This window comes from Schistocerca piceifrons, chromosome 7 (genome assembly GCF_021461385.2).
Source record: "Schistocerca piceifrons isolate TAMUIC-IGC-003096 chromosome 7, iqSchPice1.1, whole genome shotgun sequence".
NCBI classification, from domain to species: Eukaryota; Metazoa; Arthropoda; class Insecta; order Orthoptera; family Acrididae; genus Schistocerca; species Schistocerca piceifrons.
The window spans coordinates 308,267,805-308,288,000 of record NC_060144.1 but is presented as its reverse complement, the minus strand read 5'-3'; the positions used below and the strand labels follow the sequence as shown (position 1 = coordinate 308,288,000).

Here is a 20,196-nt window from a genome sequence, read left to right as displayed (position 1 = left end):
GTTCCCCACTGTCGTTTAATGAACAAAGTAAGAGCATATGGACTATCAGACCAATTGTGTGATTGGATTGAAGAGTTCCTAGATAACAGAACGCAGCATGTTATTCTCAATGGAGAGAAGTCTTCCGAAGTGGGAGTGATTTCAGGTGTGCCACAGGGGAGTGTCATAGGACCGTTGCTTGTGGATGACATAGGAAGTTCACTGAGGCTTTTTGCAGATGATGCTGTGGTGTATTGAGAGGTTGTAACAATGGAAAATTGTACTGAAATACAGGAGGATCTGCAGCGAATTGACGCATGGTGCAGGGAATGGCAATTGAACCTCAATGTAGACAAGTGTAATGTGCTGCGAATACATAGAAAAATAGATCCCTTATCATTTAGCTACAAAATAGCAGGTCAGCAACTGGAAGCAGTTAATTCCATAAATTATCTTGGAGTACGCATTAGGATTGATTTAAAATGGAATGATCATCTAAAATTAATTGTCGGTAAAGAAGATGCCAGACTGAGATTCATTGGAAGAATCCTAAGGATATGCAATCCGAAAACAAAGGAAGTAGGTTACAGTACGCTTGTTCGCCCACTGCTTGAATACTGCTCAGCAGTGTGGGATCCGTACCAGACAGGGTTGATAGAAGAGATAGAGAAGATCCAACGGAGAGCAGCGCGCTTCGTTACAGGATCATTTAGTAATCGCGAAAGCGTTACGGAGATGATAGATAAACTCCAGTGGAAGACTCTGCAGGAGAGACGCTCGGTAGCTCGGTACGGGCTTTTGTTAAAGTTTCGAGAACATACCTTCACCGAAGAGTCAAGCAGTATATTGCTCCCTCCTACGTATATCTCGTGAAGAGACCATGAGGATAAAATCAGAGAGATTAGAGCCCACACAGAAGCATACCGACAATCCTTCTTTCCGCGGACAATACGAGACTGGAATAGAAGGGAGAACCGATAGAGGTACTCAGGGTACCCTCCGCCACACACCGTCGGGTGGCTTACGGAGTGTGGATGTAGATGTAGATGTAGATGTAATTCAATGACTGAAGGTAGGTCTTTTGTTACGGCAGTAATCTACGTAACCTCCGACTAACGTGTACTTATGTGCACTAGATTTATGGACATGACACACCACATAGGTTGAAGAGATTGTGCTTACTATTGAAAATTTACTGTATCAAATAAGTAACTGTTGGCTTTCAACGGCCTGACAACGCCGAAATACGAACCAAGCCAGTACACGATAGCATTATTAAATGGACACGTGTATGAAATATATGATCTTCATTTACTCTTTTCTTTGATTTGACATTGCCAAAATTTCTTTAATTTTAAGTTACGTTACTACGTCTTCACACGATTAGAAAGGATGACATTGTCTCTCAATGTTTTTGAACAATACTGCTGGCTTATCCAGGATTCATTATTAATTAGTCAATTATTTTTTTAACAAATAAACAAAACTGGCAATGATAGCTTTTTATTGCGTTACCTTTGACTATTTAACTAACGAACTCGGGTATTCAATAACTAGAAAGGAATGGGACCCTGAGTAGCTGACAATCACTGAGGATGATAACAAGAAAAGATATCCACAGTTTTTACGTACAACACTTATTAATGGAATAAAATTCACTAAGAATGTCACGGGGTAATGCCTCACACAGTTTCTAACGTGAACGAAAATAAGACAACTTTACAGTTCGCTGCAGATGTAAAGACGTCGTCTTTGTTGTCGACTACAACGGCTCCCATTGCTTCAGGTAATATTGCGAGCACGGGTACCTTGATTCGCAATGATCAGTTATGGGCAGGATCTTGATGTTATTGGAGCCCCTTACATCTGACCACGCTTGTCATGTTCTTGCTGCCTCGCTAGTAACAACCTCGTCTCACGTAGGCTCGGCAATACACGCCATTTGTGTGTGTTCATTCTTACGTCCCACAACCAACCTGCGAGCACACTCACGTCCAGAGACAGCGCTCCTATACAAGTCTTTACTCTCTGGCAATCCTAACTTTGTCTAACGGCAGGAAAAAACTAAACTAAATTCGATCCGAACAGGCCATGAAGGCCCAACGGTACCGACCGGCCGCCGTGTCATCCTCAGACCATGGGCGTCACATGATGCGGATATTGAGGGGCATATGGTCAGCACACCGCTCTCCTCGCCGTATGCCGGTTTCCGAGACCGGAGCCGCTACTTCTCAATCAAATAGCTCCTCAGTTTGCCTCACAAGGGCTGAGTGCACCCCGCTGGCCAACAGTGCTGGACAGACCGGGTGGTCACCCATCCAAGTGCTAGCGCAGCCCGACAGCGCTTAACTTCGGTGATCTGACGGGAACCGGTGTTACCACTGTGGCAAAGCCGTTGGCTTAAGAGCAGTAATCCTGATTAAATACATTATAATACATCAAAATAATTTATACAGGTTACATCACATATCGCATTTTTAATTAACACATAGTACCCAAAGATTTACAGAACAAATCAAATACATCATATTTACAATAAAAATAATGGGCAAAAATTTTGGGTAGCACATCTGTATTACAGTGTCAAGTGGTTCAAATGGCTCTGAGCACTATGGGACTCAACTGCTGAGGTCATTAGTCCCCTAGAACTTAGAACTAGTTAAACCTAACTAACCTAAGGACATCACAAACATCCATGCCCGAGGCAGGATTCGAACCTGCGACCGTAGCGGTCTTGCGGTTCCAGACTGCAGCGCCTTTAACCGCACGGCCACTTCGGCCGGCTATTACAGTGTCACAATGAAACCCCGAAAAGGAAATTTGGAAATTTGTGGTAAGATCTTATGGGACCAAACTGCTGAGGTCATCAGTCCCTAAGCTTACACACTACTTAATCTAACTTAAACTGACTTACGCTAAGCACAACACACACACGCATGCCCGAGGGAGGACTCGAACCTCCGACGGGGGAAGCCGGGCGGACCGTGACAAAGCGCCTTAGATGGCATCATCACGACCCATCCACCTCCCAGGAAATGTCGTTCAGTATATCCAGCATATTCAAACTCCAATGTAGGGATGCACCCTTGTGCTGGAAGATGCTGAACACCCAGTAACTCTTCAATATGTGGAAGGAACTGTTCGAGCATGTCCAGGAAAACTTTTCACGTTACGGTTTTCTCTAAAAGAAAAAGAAAGGGCCTGTCGCCCCATCGTGCATCGGGCCGCACCATCATTAAACGTCAAGCTATCAAAGATGTTTTCATGTGTGTCGAGTGGGTTTTCGGAGCTCCAAATCATAATGTTGTGGCGATTCAAATGTCCAGAAATATGGAACGCTGCTTGATCTGAAAATTGGCACTCCTTTAGACAGTAAATGTCAACATTTATGGAGGCTAGCGTTGAACATGCGAATGCATACAGCGAGGACGATCGTTTGGCTTCAGTGCTTCGACCAAATTCACTCTGCACGCAAAGAGGCGTAACCTCTTATGTAAGGCTTTACTGACAGTCACTATTGCTTCCCTTTATGCACGGCGAATTCACTTCTGGGGGCTGCACTGAAACAAAGCTTGCATTTGTAATCTGTCAATACATGCTTGAAACACGGGTGGACGTCATCTTCGAGGAAGACATTTGACAACGCCCACCTGTTTGAAGTTTTGAACCACATTTTTATGCTTGTTTTTCCCGGTTGTGTCCTTGCCGCCTTACGGCTGTCACAGATATGGATTCTGCCTATCAGATGACACACTGCGTCTTCTCCTGGTCTGTCGCCAAAGGACAAAGAAAAAACTTAAAGAATTGCTAAACGTTTCACAAGAAACCACGCTTATCTGTTTCCCATAGTTCCGAAGTTACTAATTTTCGAAATGGTAGTGAGCCTTTATGGACACCCTGTATTTCCCTTTGTGTTTTCGTTCTGCAGCTGTGTGCTTCACTGTACTCCTGTTTGAGTTCTCAGTTCCGTAAGTCCAGATATAGGAGGATGGGTAAAATAAAAGTGACTGGGATCTTGCGAACCAAAGTACAGAAACAGCTGTCTAACGTACTTACGAGAACCTTTTGATCTCTAATGGCGGACAGACTGAAACAGGTGTCATCTGGAGAGATGAGAAACTGAGGTTCCTAAGGTCCCAATACCATTATTCAGAATCTTTCGGTGCAAGTGAAAGCATGTAGGTACAGAAGTGGCGTTAATTCTTGAGGCTTTATTGAAGTCTTCTTTCGTTTTAACGTCACGTAATGTACGTAAGCTGTGGTATATCATTTAGAAAATGATATACTGTTACAGTCCACAGTCCGAAGGCTGTTTTGATGCAGCTGTCCATGCTACTCTATCCTTTGCAAGCTTCTTCATCTCCGGACAACTATTGGAACCTACATTCTTTTGAACCTGTTTACTGTATTCATCTCTTGGTTTCCCTCCACAATTTTTAACCAACCGTCTCCACACGCACACCCACACTTCCCTCCAATACTAAACTGGTGATCCCATGATGTCTGAGAACCTGTCCTATCAACCGATCCCTTCTTTTGGTCAAGTTGTGCCACAAATTTCTTTTCTCCCCAGTTCCATTCAGTACCTCCTTATTGGTTATATGAACTACCCATGTAATTTTCAGCATTCTACCGTAGCACCACATTTCGAAAGCTTCGAGTCTCTTCTTGTCTCAACTGTTTGTAGTTGACGTTTCACTTTCAATCAAGTCTACAGCTTTTTTAAGGTGCGTGTAACAAAGTACACTACATAAAATAGCATGCCTGTACCAGTTTCTTTGGCACTTCATTGTAAGATACAGACTCGCAATAGCACGGGCAGTTTTTCTAAAGAGGAGAAGTCTGTTAACTTCTAATTTAAATTCAAGTGTCAGGAAGTGGTTTTTGAAATTATCAGCCTGTAGTGTAGCATTATATGGAAGTGAAACGTGGCTGATTATCTGTACACATAAAAAGAGGACAGAAATTTTTTAGTTGTGACGTTACAGAAGAATGTTACAGATTGTATATGTAGATTTGGTAATTATTAAAGGGATACTGAATCGAGGCGTACAGGAAATAAATTTACCTTAAGGTGTGACTAAAAAGAAGGAGTAGGTTGAGGTGACACAGCCTCAAGCATCGGGAGCAGTTAATTTTTTAATGGAGGGAAGAGTGATGGAAGGAGAGGGAGGGGGGGGGGGGGATTGTAGGTTGCGGGGATGAGACTTATGAGACTTGTACAGACAGTCGTAGAGAGCGGAGAATGTCGACCACAACAACAGAAATAACAGCAGGAGATAAATAATGATAATGAGCACCGATTAAAGATGAGCTGTTAGTTGATGAGGGGGCCGGGGACTGGTGTGGTTGTCTGTTACTAAGGAAAAAGCAATTCTTACTTCCAGAATGAGATTTTCACTCTGCAGCGGAGTGTGCGCTGATATGAAACTTCCTGGCATATTAAAACTGTGTGCCCGACCGAGACTCGAACTCGGGACCTTTGCCTTTCGCGGGCAAGTGCTCTACCAACTGAGCTACCGAAGCACGACTCACGCTCGGTACTCACAGCTTTACTTCTGCCAGTACCTCGTCTCCTACCTTCCAAACTTTACAGAAGCTCTCCTGCGAACCTTGCAGAACTAGCACTCCTGAAAGAAAGGATATTGCGGAGACATGGCTTAGCCACAGCCTGGGGGATGTTTCCAGAATGAGATTTTCACTCTGCAGCGGAGTGTGCGCTGATATGAAACTTCCTGGCATATTAAAACTGTGTGCCCGACCGAGACTCGAACTCGGGACCTTTGCCTTTCGCGGGCAAGTGCTCTACCAACTGAGCTACCGAAGCACGACTCACGCCCGGTACTCACAGCTTTACTTCTGCCAGTACCTCGTCTCCTACCTTCCAAACTTTACAGAAGCTCTCCTGCGAACCTTGCAGAACTAGCACTCCTGAAAGAAAGGATATTGCGGAGACATGGCTTAGACACAGCCTGGGGGATGTTTCCAGAATGAGATTTTCACTCTGCAGCGGAGTGTGCGCTGATATGAAACTTCCTGGCATATTAAAACTGTGTGCCCGACCGAGACTCTTAACAGTCTGAATAAACACCTTTTGCAGAGTGGACCGAGACTTCGGGCACACAGTTTTAATATGCCAGGAAGTTTCAATTCTTACTTGTTGAAAGATATAGTCCGGTTCAGTTCGAGAACATCTTTCCCCACGAGATGCATATCATTAGGCGTCCAACACATTGAAGAACGTTTGAACCAATAAATATAGGTGATTTCGTATTTAAAAGTGGAAGGAATCGAACTCCTTCAATTAACGTGATCGGTAGCCTATTGAAAGTTTTGCAATTCACCGGCAAGGAAGTTCTTGCTGAGGAGAAGAGCTGCCACGCCTGCTTTTTCAGAGAAGCGTTACAAATCCACATGCATAATAACAGCTTCAGCAACAAAGAGGAAAGCCTCAAGATGCACGGATCCTGGATTCCCATGCCACAGTGAATGACCATTGTGGGTAGCAACGGGAGAACCACAGCGGTACGACCACGGAAAAGCCCTCGGAGGCTAGTGCGACAGGTACGTACACGACCCCATCACACAGATGTGATCATCTCTTAACAGTCTGAATAAACACCTTTTGCAGAGTGGACCGCTGGGAGACGTTCAGGAGGAGTCAGTAATCTTCTGGAAGGTACCAACAGAGGTGTGGAGCCACGCCGTGGCCAGCTGCGGTAGGTTTCTCGGTTGAGGATCCATAGCGCAGGCAGCCTGATCGAGGGGTATCTCAGATTCTCGATTGGATTGAAATCTGGGGAGTACAATAAGCTGATCTGGTGCTCCTCGAACCATGCACGTACATCACGAGCTGTGCGACACTTTGCATTGTCCTGCTGGTAGATGCCATCGTGACGAGGAGAAACAAGCTGCATTTAGGGGTGGACATGGTCCCCAGGGATAGTGTAATATTTCTGGCTTAGTCAGCCATCATATTACGCTATAAGAAGCTGTTCCTAGAACACTGGAGATGCAAGAAGTATATAGATGACGAAATGTAGTGTGAGGTACCTGTGACAGATGTTAGATTCGGTACCATTCCCGTGAGAAAGACCGCCTGCATAATGCTACTGCTCTGTGATTGACTGCTGTGTTCGGAGCAAGGGCGCCAAAACGTTAAAGTATAGTTATTATTATTAGTTAAACTACTCATTGGGATGACTTCACTTTTTAATATGAATGTCTCTCAACAGCTGACTATCAATCAGTCATTTTAGAATTATTAAAAACAATTTAAATCAAAAACAAAAGACTGACGAAATTGCAGACGAAGCACTTCGGAAGTGTTCGGGTCACGCCTTTTCTGGTATGGCGCGCGATGTGTTTCCGGCTGTCCGTCACTCTGGATTAGGCAGTCGAGAAGAACAGACATGTTATCTGTCGTAGGAGGTGTTTCCAATTTTTTATTTAAGTTCCTGTTCGTCACTCTAGATTAGGCAGTCGAGAAGAACAGACATGTTGTCTGTCGTAGGATGTGTTTCCAATTTTTATTTAAGTTCCTGCTCGTCACACTGGATTCGGCAGTCGAGATGTACAGTCATGTTGTCTGTGGCAGGATGTGTTTGCCAGTATTCAGTATTAAAAGATTCACTCCGGTAGTCATGAGGCACAGACACGTGCCACAAATACTGTAAAGATACATTTTCATAAACATTGCGTTTGATCATGTACTTTGCTGTATCAGCAGGTGTTGTATTAAGATCATGTAGTCTTCTCGTGTGGCTATATTAAAATACACGAGTGACATCCCAAAGAAGTGATACATTATCTCAGAACAGAACCTCACTAAAAGTCAGTTTGAGCCTCAAGCTACACAACCTACGACCTGTGCGCTGTTTTCTGCGCTGGGGACATCAACTTGAAGAAGACAGCAGGTTAGTGAACTATATCAGAACCTTCGTATTCCACACAGTGCAGTGGAAACAACTAGGCGCCTCACGTGTACTGCATGCACAGAACAAATGTGCTCAGTGACACGTCATCTGCAGTAATGATGAAACCACCCAGGGAATAGCACAAAAACATTTCCCAGCCCATAACACTCCCTCCTCCGGCGTGGACTCTTCCGTCGATTGTTGTAGGATGTTTGCTATCAAAAGTTTCGTGTTGTACATGCCAACGGCCATCTGCGTGATTCATCTGGAAAGGTCACCTGTTGCCATTCAGTTGATATCCATTGCGTTACCGGCGTGCAAATTACGACCTTCGTCGCCGATAAACAGCAGTCAGTCTGAGTGCATAAAACAGACGCCTGCTGCGGAGGCCCATGTGCTGTAGCGTTCCCTGAATGGTCGTTGAGGAGAGACTGTTGGTAGCCCTGGTTCATCTGGGGCCTGGCCGGTCAGTTGCTCAACAGCGGCACGTCCTTTCTCTCGTACACATACCCGCAGCCGTTGCTCACCTCTGTCATTTATATACTTATATGGATATGGTGTCTGTTCTTTAGAACATGTCCCAAAGAACAGACACCACATCAATATAAGTATATAGTTCTGGCAATACCGGCCATGACCTTCTTCTTCTCTGCGGATGCACACATATTTCCCGAACTCTTACGGGACTTGGTGAGACTGTCTTCCACGTGTAATGAGTGTGTTGGGGTGGGACACTACGAATGTAGTGTGTGGACATACAAGGTGAAAATGAGGGTCTCGCGGGTGGCGTGCGCAGTCGCACTATCCTCTGTGCCCTCGGTGGCTCAGATGGATAGAGCGTCTGCCATGTAAGCAGGAGATCCCGCGTTCGAGTCCCCGTCGGGACACACATTTTCACCTGTCCCCGTTGATATATATCAACGCCCGTCAGCAGCTGAAGGTATTAATATAATTCTAATTTCTGCCATCTATGGTCCGTGATGATCCACAGTTGCCTCGGTGCCAATTCTGGACGTCGCCATTTTCCCATAGCCGGCATTTTTTAGCTACGACGGCACGTGAACTGTTTATAAACTTAACCGTTTCGGAAATGATTTCGCGGTTGCGACGTAGCCTCTGATTATGCCTTTTTGGACGTCAAACAAATCGCTCCGTTTCCCTTTTACGGCAACGACTACACCGTTGTTTATATCCCTGGCACCTGCCGTCTGAGTGGTTATTGTACGTTGACGTTGAACATAGGTGATAGTAACATTGCGACTGGATCGTGTATAATATGAGGCCGTGAGCTCGACTCGAGTCTGCCACCAGCAACGGACGGTGAATCTCTGACAATACCCACCACTGCTGCTGGCGAAACGTCAGAAATACCATGAAACAAATATCGGCTGGAAAACCCGAGACAGACGCCAAAAGGCAGTTTGTCAACAAGTGGCCACGGAAACCTCAGTGATCTTACATTGTGTAAGTTCGTTACACTGGAAATGAAGTGTCCTGTTTGGAGAGTAGGAAGGTGAATCACATGCAAGATCTCTGTATCAGTAGATTAAATGTAGTGCCGTAACTTTGTAGAGTATTCCTGGAGTGACTGCGTCTGTACAAAAGCACGAGTCGCGTAACGAGACAGGAATTACAGAGGGGCGGGTAGAGGTTTTGGAGGCTTCATTAGTGCGCGAGGAGCCCCTGCCCTTTGTCCCGCACCCCACGCCACCGCGGAACGGCTCCGCCTGTTAAAAGCTCCGAGTCGTGTGGCGGCTGGCGTCGGCCCTTATCGCTGTTTGCGCTGCGTGGCAACAATCACGGCCGCGCATGCGCACTGCGGCACAGTAGCCACGCGCGGCGCCGCTATCTGCCCCCTGTTTGCCGCGTCACAGCGCAAAGAGGACCGCGCGTGCTCAGCTGCGAAACCGTAACGCAACGCCACAAAGCCGGCCGCAGCCGCCCCTTGATGTTTATCGCCAGACGTCACCCGTCCGCAGTAGATTCTTATCGCGCGTCGCGAACGTGCTGCAAATGTGTCGCCGTTGATGCCCCACTGTGCACTCGAGCACGACCACCGCGGTTTTGAGTGAACAGCGAATAGAAATTTACAAACGTACAAGCGCTGCTAATGAAGCACCCCGCTGAAGCTCGTGTAAACTCCCGAGAAAGAAAGGCCAAGTAACAACGTACCTTCCGTTAATTCACCAGTGGCCGGCCGCTGTGGACGAGCGGTTCTAGGTGCTTCAGTCCAGAACCGCGCTGTTGCTACGGTCGCAGGTTCGAGTCCCGCCTCGGACATGGATGTGTGTGATGTCGTTAGGTTTAATTGGTTTAAGCAGTTCTGAGTCTAGGGCACTGATGACCTCGTATGTTAAGTCCCCTAGTGCTTAGAGTCATTTGTACCATTTTTTTTGAATTCACCAGTGGAGAGTTGGCCATTAATCCGTATCGTATCTCCAGTTCAGCCGACTTGATGCTACGGTGGAAATAATTTACAAAGAGAATCATTATTTTTCAATTCAGCTAATCGCCATACACAGATCCCCCAGCAAAGTGTCATTTAAGTAGACACTGAGTTGTACTATACTACACAGCCGCGTATGTTCGACGTTAACTTGGAACATCCACGCACACACGGCAGTTGGCAGCAAAAAGTACTTAAAGCGTATCCGTCTGGTGAGGGGGGGGGGGGGGAGGGGGTGTTGAGACGCGGAAAACAGCGCAGTTGTTGTCGAAATGCGGAAACGGAACGGTTTACCTGACGTCCAAAAGGGCATGATTATTGACTGTCGGGCAAAACTTCCGAAACGCATAAGTTTGTAAAATGTTCGCTTGCCCTCGTGGTTAAAGTAAACTGGGCATTGCAAAATGGCGCTATTCGAAAGCGGCGCCTAGGCAGCTACGGTGCGCAACGGGTCATATATGACGGGGTTAAAGTACTGCTACAGAGATGTGTACGGACGAACCGAAGTGCAACTTTTGACCAACTGACTGCCCACATTAGCCAAGAGGCTATCAGAAGTGTCTCCTCAATGACCATTCAGCGGATGTTGCTGTGTATGGGTTTCCACAGCAGGCATTTGGTTCGTGCATCGATGGTGACTTCTGTTCACTGGGGACGAAGGATGGAGTTCGCACGCCAGTACTGCAACTGTACGTCCACTAGAGGCGGGTCGTTCGCGAACTAGCGGCTCCAAAGGATCGGTTCATCAAGATGAACGGAACGAGCGAGAATCGAATTCTAAGAAACGGTCTTGCATAGTTCACTTCGGTCGCGGCTTTCTACTAATAGTTCCCGAGAGCGGGAAACGGTCGGTCTCGTTCCCGCAACGGCACGTTGACCGGTCTCGTTCCAGCCTCGGTCCCGTTCCCGTCTGTCTCGGTCTCGGTGTCGCTCGGCCGGACTCGTCCTTCTTCGCGTGGCCACTCGTCGCAGTTCCACTGCCGACTACTCATAGTTCAGTATCGAGCTGTTTTTCGTTACGTTCAAATGATTCAAATGGCTCTGAGCACTATGGGACTTTACATCTGAGGTCATCAGTCCTCTAGAACTTAGAGCTACTTAAACCTAACTAACCTAAGGACATCACACACATCCATGCCCGAGGCAGGATTCGAACCTGCGACCGTAGCGGTCGCGCGGTTTTCGTTACGTTCACTGAGCACGCCCATTCTAGATCTGTTTCAAACCTTTTTTCAACTCTGAACTTCTGGTTCTTTTCGTATTCTATTCAGCGTCCGTGACCGGTAATTAAAATGTATTTTATAATTACGTAAATTACATAGAAATTTTGTGGTATGTAATACATTCATCTTTTCAGGTAACAAAACGGCATATCAGCTTACTTCACTATTTCGACAAACAGCAGAAGAAATACTTGTAAAAAGGCAAGATTTATTACACATGCAAAGGAAGTCGGCACGAGACACACGAGTGGCCGTTTTCCGTCTTTTTTTTATCCAAGGTAAAAGAGCATGTTCATTGTTATGGGAGGCAGACCGACTTACAATCTAATGATGCCCACGCTCCATAATCGAGTGTCTGGTGTCACATTTTGTAAGGAGAATGTGATAACTTCTACAATATTATTCCAGTGGTGGCGCATGAAAAATCGGCCCCGAGTGCTAGACTGTTCATTGTCGCCTATCAATCGTCATCTATTGTTTTGAAGTGGTTTGCATTAGCTTATTTGTTATTTTTTCACTGGCTAATTATTACATTTTATCTATTCTACTCGTAGCGGTCAACAAATCGTGCGTGATTGGCGAGCAGTCTGTACTCGGGGCCGGTATTTCGTGCGCCGCCTTACATTGTTTGACTGCGATCAGCCACATAACGCTACAGTTGGCTAAATGAGAGATTCTGCAGAATCACGAAAATTACAAGTGTGTGGGAATTCTGTTATGAATAAAATCCCTGTACTCCAGGGGGGACGCAAGTGCTCCCTCTTGGGGCCTTCCATCTTCATTCACCTATGCTGCTAATTTTCAATTTTTCATAAGAACCATACACCAAGCACAAATGAACGGTGAACAAGTAAAAATGAACGGTTCCGAAAAAAGAGCATCACCAGTGAACTAGTTCCCAACGATGAACGAGTTTGCCCATCTTTAAGGGGGGTAGGACGTCAAACGGGCCGACTTGGAGCAGGAGAGGCACCAAAGGACATTTTATTTTCTACTGTCTATACTTTTACAAATAAATTCTTAAAACTTTGTCAGCATGACCAGGAAGGATTCAGGATTCACACTCATAGCAGTGGAAGTGCAAAAACATGACAAAATAAATGTTTTTTAGATATGAAATTTCATCGTTTTTTCACTTACTGTTGGCTGCATTTGTCGCTATAGGTACATTTTTCTTCACAAGTAAGAGAGATTCTTTGATGAATTTTGCACAGCATACAAACCATACTTACAGGTGTATGAAACTCCAGAATTTTCCAAATATATTAAAAACTGTGGTAAAAATTGAGATAATTAACTACAAAATTTGATTTTTTTTCTAAACATAAAGTTTAAAACGTAAGGGCTCATTCATTTTTTCATAAATTAAATATATTCTAGAGTTTCAGACACCTGTAAGTATGGTTTGTATGCTGTGCAAAATTCATCGAAAAAATGGTTCGAATGGCTCTGAGCACTATAGGAGTTAACATCTGTGGTCATCAGTCCCCTAGAACTTAGAACTACTTAAACCTAACTAACCTAAGGACATCACACACAACCATGCCCGAGGCAGGATTCGAACCTGCGACCGTAGCGGTCACGCGGTTCCAAACTAAATCGCCTAGAACCGCACGGCCCCACCGGCCGGCTCAAAATTCATCGAACAGTCTCTCTTACTTATGAAGTAAACTGTACCTATAGCAACAAATGCAGCCAATAGTAAGTGAAAAAATGATGAAATTTCACACGAAAAAAATAAATTATTTTGTTATGTTTTTGAACTTCCGCTGCTACGAGTGTGAATCATGAATCCTTCCTGGTCGTGCTGACAAAGTTTTATGAATTTACTTGTAAAGGTATAAACTGTGGAAATTAAAATGTTCTGTGGTGCCTCTCCTGCTCCAAGTCGGCCCTTTTGACGTCCTTCCCTCCTTAACGTCCACTGAGTGGTGACAGGTGTCCTTTTCAGATGAATCTAAGTTTATATTGCCCTGGAAAGATGGTCGTTGTTTTGTACAGCACCGTAACAAGCGTCTGAAGGGTTCAGGTTGGAGCGTGGAGCATTATGGTCAGAAGAATGTTTTCGTGACATTCCCTGGATTATCTCGTCACTTTGGAAGGCACAATGGATCAACATAAGACTGTTTCTATCCTTAGGACCACGCCCATCACTACAAGCAGTTTGTTTTTACTCGGCACGTTGGCATCTACCAGCAGGACAATGCATCGCTTCACACAGTTCACACTGTACTACGTGGTTCAGAGAGACAAGGAAGAGGTTACCTTACCCCCATGGCCACCGAACACCCTGGATGTAACCCAGTTGTGAATCTGTGGGACTACTGTTCGCTTCCTCGATCCTTAACCGAGGAACCTGGCACAGCTGACTATGGCACACATTGACGTCGGTACGTTCCAGCACCTCCTGCACGTCCGCACTGTAAAGGGTGATTGTTCAGTATTTTGACAGGTGGGCACATTTATGTGACTAGACCGCGTCGTTAATACTTCTAATGTATTGACAAACTACGTCATGACTAGATTCTAAAACCCAGAGACGAATCTTGATCTGTATCGTTTTCGAATGAAGTGCAATGAGAATGATGTAGATGAACATTCAGTTTATTAGGTAATTCTGAATTGTAGTCTATTAACTAACGAAAAATTTCATTACTTTGTGATTTCAATGCCCTTCAAACGCAAATTTGTAAGTGTTATATACTAGCCAGTAATGCCAACCGAGCCCGCTGCCAAAAGGTTGGCAGCATCAAAGTCCGGACGCCGTCCGCATAAGCAGCGCCAGCGATGCAGGAAATCGCCGCAAGTCTGCGCGCGCCATCGCTGGCTTCTGGCTTCTTAAGCGCTGGAGTCGCGAGCGCTAGGAGAGTTCTGTATTCGCCGCTCAGTTGTATACTCGCCACCGAATTGTGTACTTGCTAGTCAGTTGTGTGTTCATCGCAGCAGAGTTGTTGTTTGTCGTCAGCCGACGCTGACCTAGCCGCTCCGACTCGAACTAGACAGATTCTGTAGGCACGGAGTCACTACTGTGTTTCTGTATCTTCTTTAATAAAGATAAGTACCGACTTTTATTTAATCAGAGTGTTTGGGTTTTCATCTTTCTGTTCACTGTTCCAGCGGACCGATCGGCTCGCTATTAAAAGTGTGGCGGTGACTTCGTAAGCCATTTCTACAGCCAAGTGTTTGTCGCTACGAACACCGTCACAAAAGTAAGTACCACAGACGAACACAGATAATTGTTAAACTGAGTAGATATCTTCATCTCCCGACTTGCTTGTCATGTCTGATAACAGGCTCTTTACGTTGACAATGTACCTGAACTTATTTGTGGTTTGTGCACTCACATATCGCACCCCGGTAAGAACAGTGACACAACACAAAAATGCAATACTTGAGAACACTGGATTTAAAGAAGTAATTCTACAACGCTTACTGTTTAATGAAATACTGTTAGCTTACTCCAAATATCAAGTAAGTATTCATATTCCGTGGAAATATGGAGCGATTCACACATAATTTTCAGTGACGTAAAGATGCCGTTTTTCGACTTGGGTCGCTTTTGTTGATAGGCTGCGATATAATTCTATATTTATATTATACATATTAGCTTACTGCAACAATAAAGCATAGTTAAAAGCTAACAAACATGCAGGTGTACAATTCCTTAGGCGTCTATTTATTTCCAAAACGAATGTTACGCTGTTTATTCATGGTTGAAGTTCGCATTCACTATCCTCACTGCACCTATAAGGGACAGTCAAATGGAAACTAGACAGATGGGAAAAAGTAAGTAAACTGTTTATTACTTAAAAAGTAATCGTCTTAACTGTTAATACTTCTATCCGACTGTGAGAAAAAAGACGATCAATGCCTTGATGGAAATATTTTTGCGTTTGCCTACGTGACACGCGTGCTCTTCTTCTCCCGAAGCAAACGGACGGCCACAAACGGCTTTCTTCAAGGCTCCAAAAATATGGAAATTGTATGGGTAGCGATCGGAACTGTATGGAGGAGTGTACAGACTTTCCAGTGAAACCTACGTAGCTTCTGTAGCCTAATGGAAATGACACATTGGCAACACGTGAGGAGGCCTACACATCCTCTATACAGTTCCGATCTCCCCCCTCCACCCCCCCCCCCCCATGCAATTTCTTTATTTTTGGAGCCCTCAAGAAAGACTTTCCCGGTCGACGAAGAGGTGCACCCCTGGATACTACCATGGTTCCGTAGACAACGGCAAAGCATTGACTCTCTTGTCTCGCAGTGGGATAAATGCAGTAACAGTTACGGCGATTATTTTTGAAATTATAAAAAGTTTACTTACTTTTTTCATCTGTTTGGTTTTCATCTGACTGTCCCTTGTACTACATACACATTGTTTCGGCTGACATTTGGACCATGATCACATCAGTGCCCATGTCTTTAACGCTTTGTGTGTTCCCACGTGTCCTGCTCAGAAACTGAATCAGTATTCGTTCATCATGGAGATGTTGATGTTAGTAAGATGCAAGAAGTTTACAATTCCCCATTACGGGTTTTGAGGCTACAGTTTTTCAGTAACATTCATTACACTCTCAAATAATTTTTTAATTTTTTTAGTTTCGTTTAACACTGACAATTTTTTATTAACGCCTACTTTGTGTCACTTACGTAATCCTTTATTCTACAGACTGTATTTTTAAGACGTATGCTTTAATATCCAGAAACTAATCGAGGACGTAGGTTGCAAGTGCTACTCCGAAATGAAGAGGTTGGCACAGGAGAGGAATTCATGGCGGGCCGTATCAAACCAGTCAAAAGACTGATGACTCAAAACAAAAACAAAAAAAAAGCTTTAACTGCTGTTTTTTTTTTTGAAAAAGTTGATGTTAGTTATCTCATTCGTCTCCTTGGGCTATTTTTTGACAGTTTGATTCCCTGACAAATACTGTTTCGAATTTTCTGTTTAGCGATTCTCAGTACGTGAAAATGAAACGTGACTCTTGCTGCATGATGATGGACAGAGCTGTTGGTTTAATAATTACTAATGTCTTTATTAATGTGGACAGCGGATTGGTAAATGGGCTTAAATGGTGCACTGATAATCCCCAGCTCTATAAACAGATTTTCACAATGAGCCCAGTTATTATTTTTTGTGGGGTCCTGCCTACTCGTCTCGTATAGGGTGCCTAAAGGATGCTGCGTTCTCAGATTGCTATACAACAATTCAAGAAAATCACATTAATAGTTTTTATTACAATAAAGAAGATAGACAATATTTAACTTTGTATTCTAAGAACGTTTCGCAAGCGATGGGCGACAGGCAAACAACCAGTGTCTTTATATACTATGTCCATGCAAGCAATGGATATGAATCACTAATAACTGCTATCATAATGCTCTCCTAGTGCCGGTCTAGTATTGTGCGGCCGAGGCTGGCAGGAGCGGCACGTATGTCCTCTTCTTGTAGAGGCCGGTGCTGCCGTGGTCCGGTGCTAGTCAGCGTGCTATTGGCTGACGTCGTCTCACAGCCTTCTCTACTCTTGCGTTCTTCACCTTCGTGCCGGCGCTTCTCGACGCGCCGGAACATTTTTACTCATCTTTCCTATGGTTCTGTTCCGTAGTTGCAATACTGTTGCCATACATTGTGCCGAATATTATGCCACAGTTGAGGACTGAGAGTGCATAAAAATAGTATGAGAAGGCTGTAAGGGTATAACATGTTGTCGACATGCGTCACTTGTGTGCCTCCTGCTTTGATGTGTGACGCCGCCTTTCAGTAAGGCAGCCATAAATCATTATCCATAAATCCTTCAACAAAATAGCTGTAAGTCATAATCTGTCTATGTTTCTAACTCAATACCTGACAAATACCATGATCTTTCGGAGCCAAAGACTATCAGAGACATCTTCCACGTACCGCGACCTGTTACTACAGCACTTCATATGAACGTTTATCAGGAGACCAGACGCTGTGGGTGGCAATCGTAACTCAGCCCACTGCGGTATAGCTGTCTGGAATTGCACTGGTTCCTGCCATGTTCGAGAAGATAAATGACGCCTGGGAAACGAAAAAATCGCTCTAAGCACTATAGGACTTAACATCGGAGGTCATCAGTCCCCTAGACTTAGAACTAGTTAAACCTAACTAACCTAAGGACATCACACACATTCATGCCCGAGGCAGGATTCGAACCTGTTACCGTAGCAGCAGCGTGGCTCCGGACTGAAGCGCCTAGAACCGCTCGGCCACACCTGGGAAACGGTGGAAACTACCTACAGCGATATTTCATACACACACTTAGGAACACTGAGGCTGACAGCCAATAAACTTGACACTTATGGAACGTCATTACACAATAAAACTGTAATACGAACCAATAAGCTGATTCGGTCCCTTTACTTTTCAGGTCTTTTTTTTACCGAATGAGCAAACGGAGCACAGCTCACGTCTGTATTCAGAATCCTAATCTTCTCACACATACCAACCTCATTTCCATTCTTTGGAGACTGGTGCAGATTAAAGGTTTTCTTGGGGTGGGGTCACAATTCGTTATTCTTTCAGCCCTCACCTCCACTTCCTTCTGGTTCCCTTGCTCTTCGCTACCAAATGTAATTTCCCATCAGCCTCACTTCAGAGCTCAGTGGTCAGTGTGTGTAGCCACTATACAGAAGACCTGGGTTCGACTCGCAGTAATGCCAGGATTTTTTCCTTAGTGGGAGGATTGCACGGGGGTGCACAAAGCCCCATGATACCAACTGAGGAGCTACTCTGAGGTCAAGAAGTTGGACAACGACCAGGAGTCTGGTGCACTGATCCCATCCTACATTGTACTATATCCACATGATGGGGTGAGTGATGGGCTGGTGGGCTGGAGAGCCCAGTGGAAACACTGTTGGCAGTAAAGAGTGACATGGTGTGTCACAGCTGACCAACGTAGCTATGCCTCTCTCTGATGTTCTTGGAGGGTGCTGACATAGGGCAACAGCTTCCATCCCCAATACCGAGCTGGTCCCTGTGATGCTGATGGCAGGTTCGTGGTACTTCAGTAGCCGTTAGAGGCCACAGCCTTTGAAGTCAATGGCATGCTACTTGGATTGGCGGTGTGGATCCCCACTGGCAGGTCGCTGTGCACATGTCACTATGGCAGCCGTGTCACTACGGCAGCACGTGGATACTGCTGTTCGCTGGTTACAAGTCACTGCCCTCTCGCAGGAGTCAGATGGCGGCTGGCGTCGAAGTGCCAAGACCCACTAGGAACTCAGAGTTGGCAGCAGCAGACACAGGTGGCAGGTCGGCGGTGCTGTGGCACGAACTCTCGTGAAGGACTTAGTGCTGGCGACAGGCTCAGACGGTGCCCAGTCGTCTCGCTATTTGCAATAGCTTTGGTGTCGTGGTGGTGCTTCTGGTATCCAAGTGGTGAGAAATGAACTCTGTCTCAAAATTCTGACTTATTTCTATGCCTCTGGTGCACTTTTATTTCACCAAAATCCGCCTCCAGCCGAGTCACTCACAACGAGAGACTTGCCCTGTTGTGGTGGCCCCGCCATGAATATTGGGACAAGGGGGGAACGGCTCCAATTTACTGTTGTCCAAGATGGTGGCAATGACGTCATCCAAGATGGTGGCCGTGACGTCATTCAAGATGGCGGATTTTGGTGGGAAATTTGAATTTTGGCAGGAAAGTGCCACGCCCCCCACCCCCAGAACAATGGCGGGAAGTTCAAATTCCAACAGGATAATGGCGGGAAAAATGGACTTGTCTTTATTATGTAACCAGTTTCAAGGCTGTGTGCTCGCCACGAGCTCTAGAGCCTAAAAGGCTTAGTTGATATCGTTGCCACCAGAGAGCACCACAGTGACGTCATCCAAGATGGCGAGTTTTGGCGAGAAGTTTGAAATTTGGTGAGAAGAAGGTCAATTGGGCTACCTCCACGAACCTAGCCCCACCCCATCCCCCAGGAAATGGCGCAAAGTTCAAATTCCGACATGATGATGGTGGGAAAAATCCAGTTGTCTTTATTATTTAACCAGTTTCAAGCAGATGTATTCGCCACTGAGTCTGGACTGCAACTGACTTAGTTCATATCGGTGCCATCAGAGAGCGCCACCATGATGTCAATCAAAATGGCTGCACCCAGTGTATTCACCACATGGCTTAGTACACAGAGGACGCTGTCTTGACATCAGCTGATGACGCGAGTACCGTTATCCAAGATGGCGACAATTTTTTTTTCGCCACCCAGATGACCTGAATTGGCAGTGCACATCCAGTCTTTGCTGAGCTGTCGTTGTCAAACCATCGTCATGTGTTCGATCATTGAGATGAATGTGAAGAATAGAGTATAACAAAATGGCGCGCAAGAAAAGACGCTTTACTAACCTCAGTCGTCAGACTGCCACCACCTCCTAAGGATTCTTGGGAAAAGGACTTGGACATAAGACTTTATTTAAACAATTCCATGCAGGTGTGTTCACCACAAGGTCAGGATTCCAACTGACATAATCCAAGATGGTGACACCCAGTGTATTCACCAAGAGGTCTGGACTCCAACTGACTTAGTACATATTGTCGCCACCACAGAGCACAGCCGTGACGTCATCCAAGAAAGCGACCGTGACGTCAATCAAGATGGCTGCACCCAGTGTATC

At 45.3% G+C, this 20,196-nt stretch overlaps 1 pseudogene; it reads right to left on the bottom strand.

The window, feature by feature from the left end:
* Positions 1–2,261: 2,261 nt before the first annotated feature.
* Positions 2,262–2,379, bottom strand: LOC124709281 (annotated as a pseudogene).
* Positions 2,380–20,196: the final 17,817 nt, after the last annotated feature.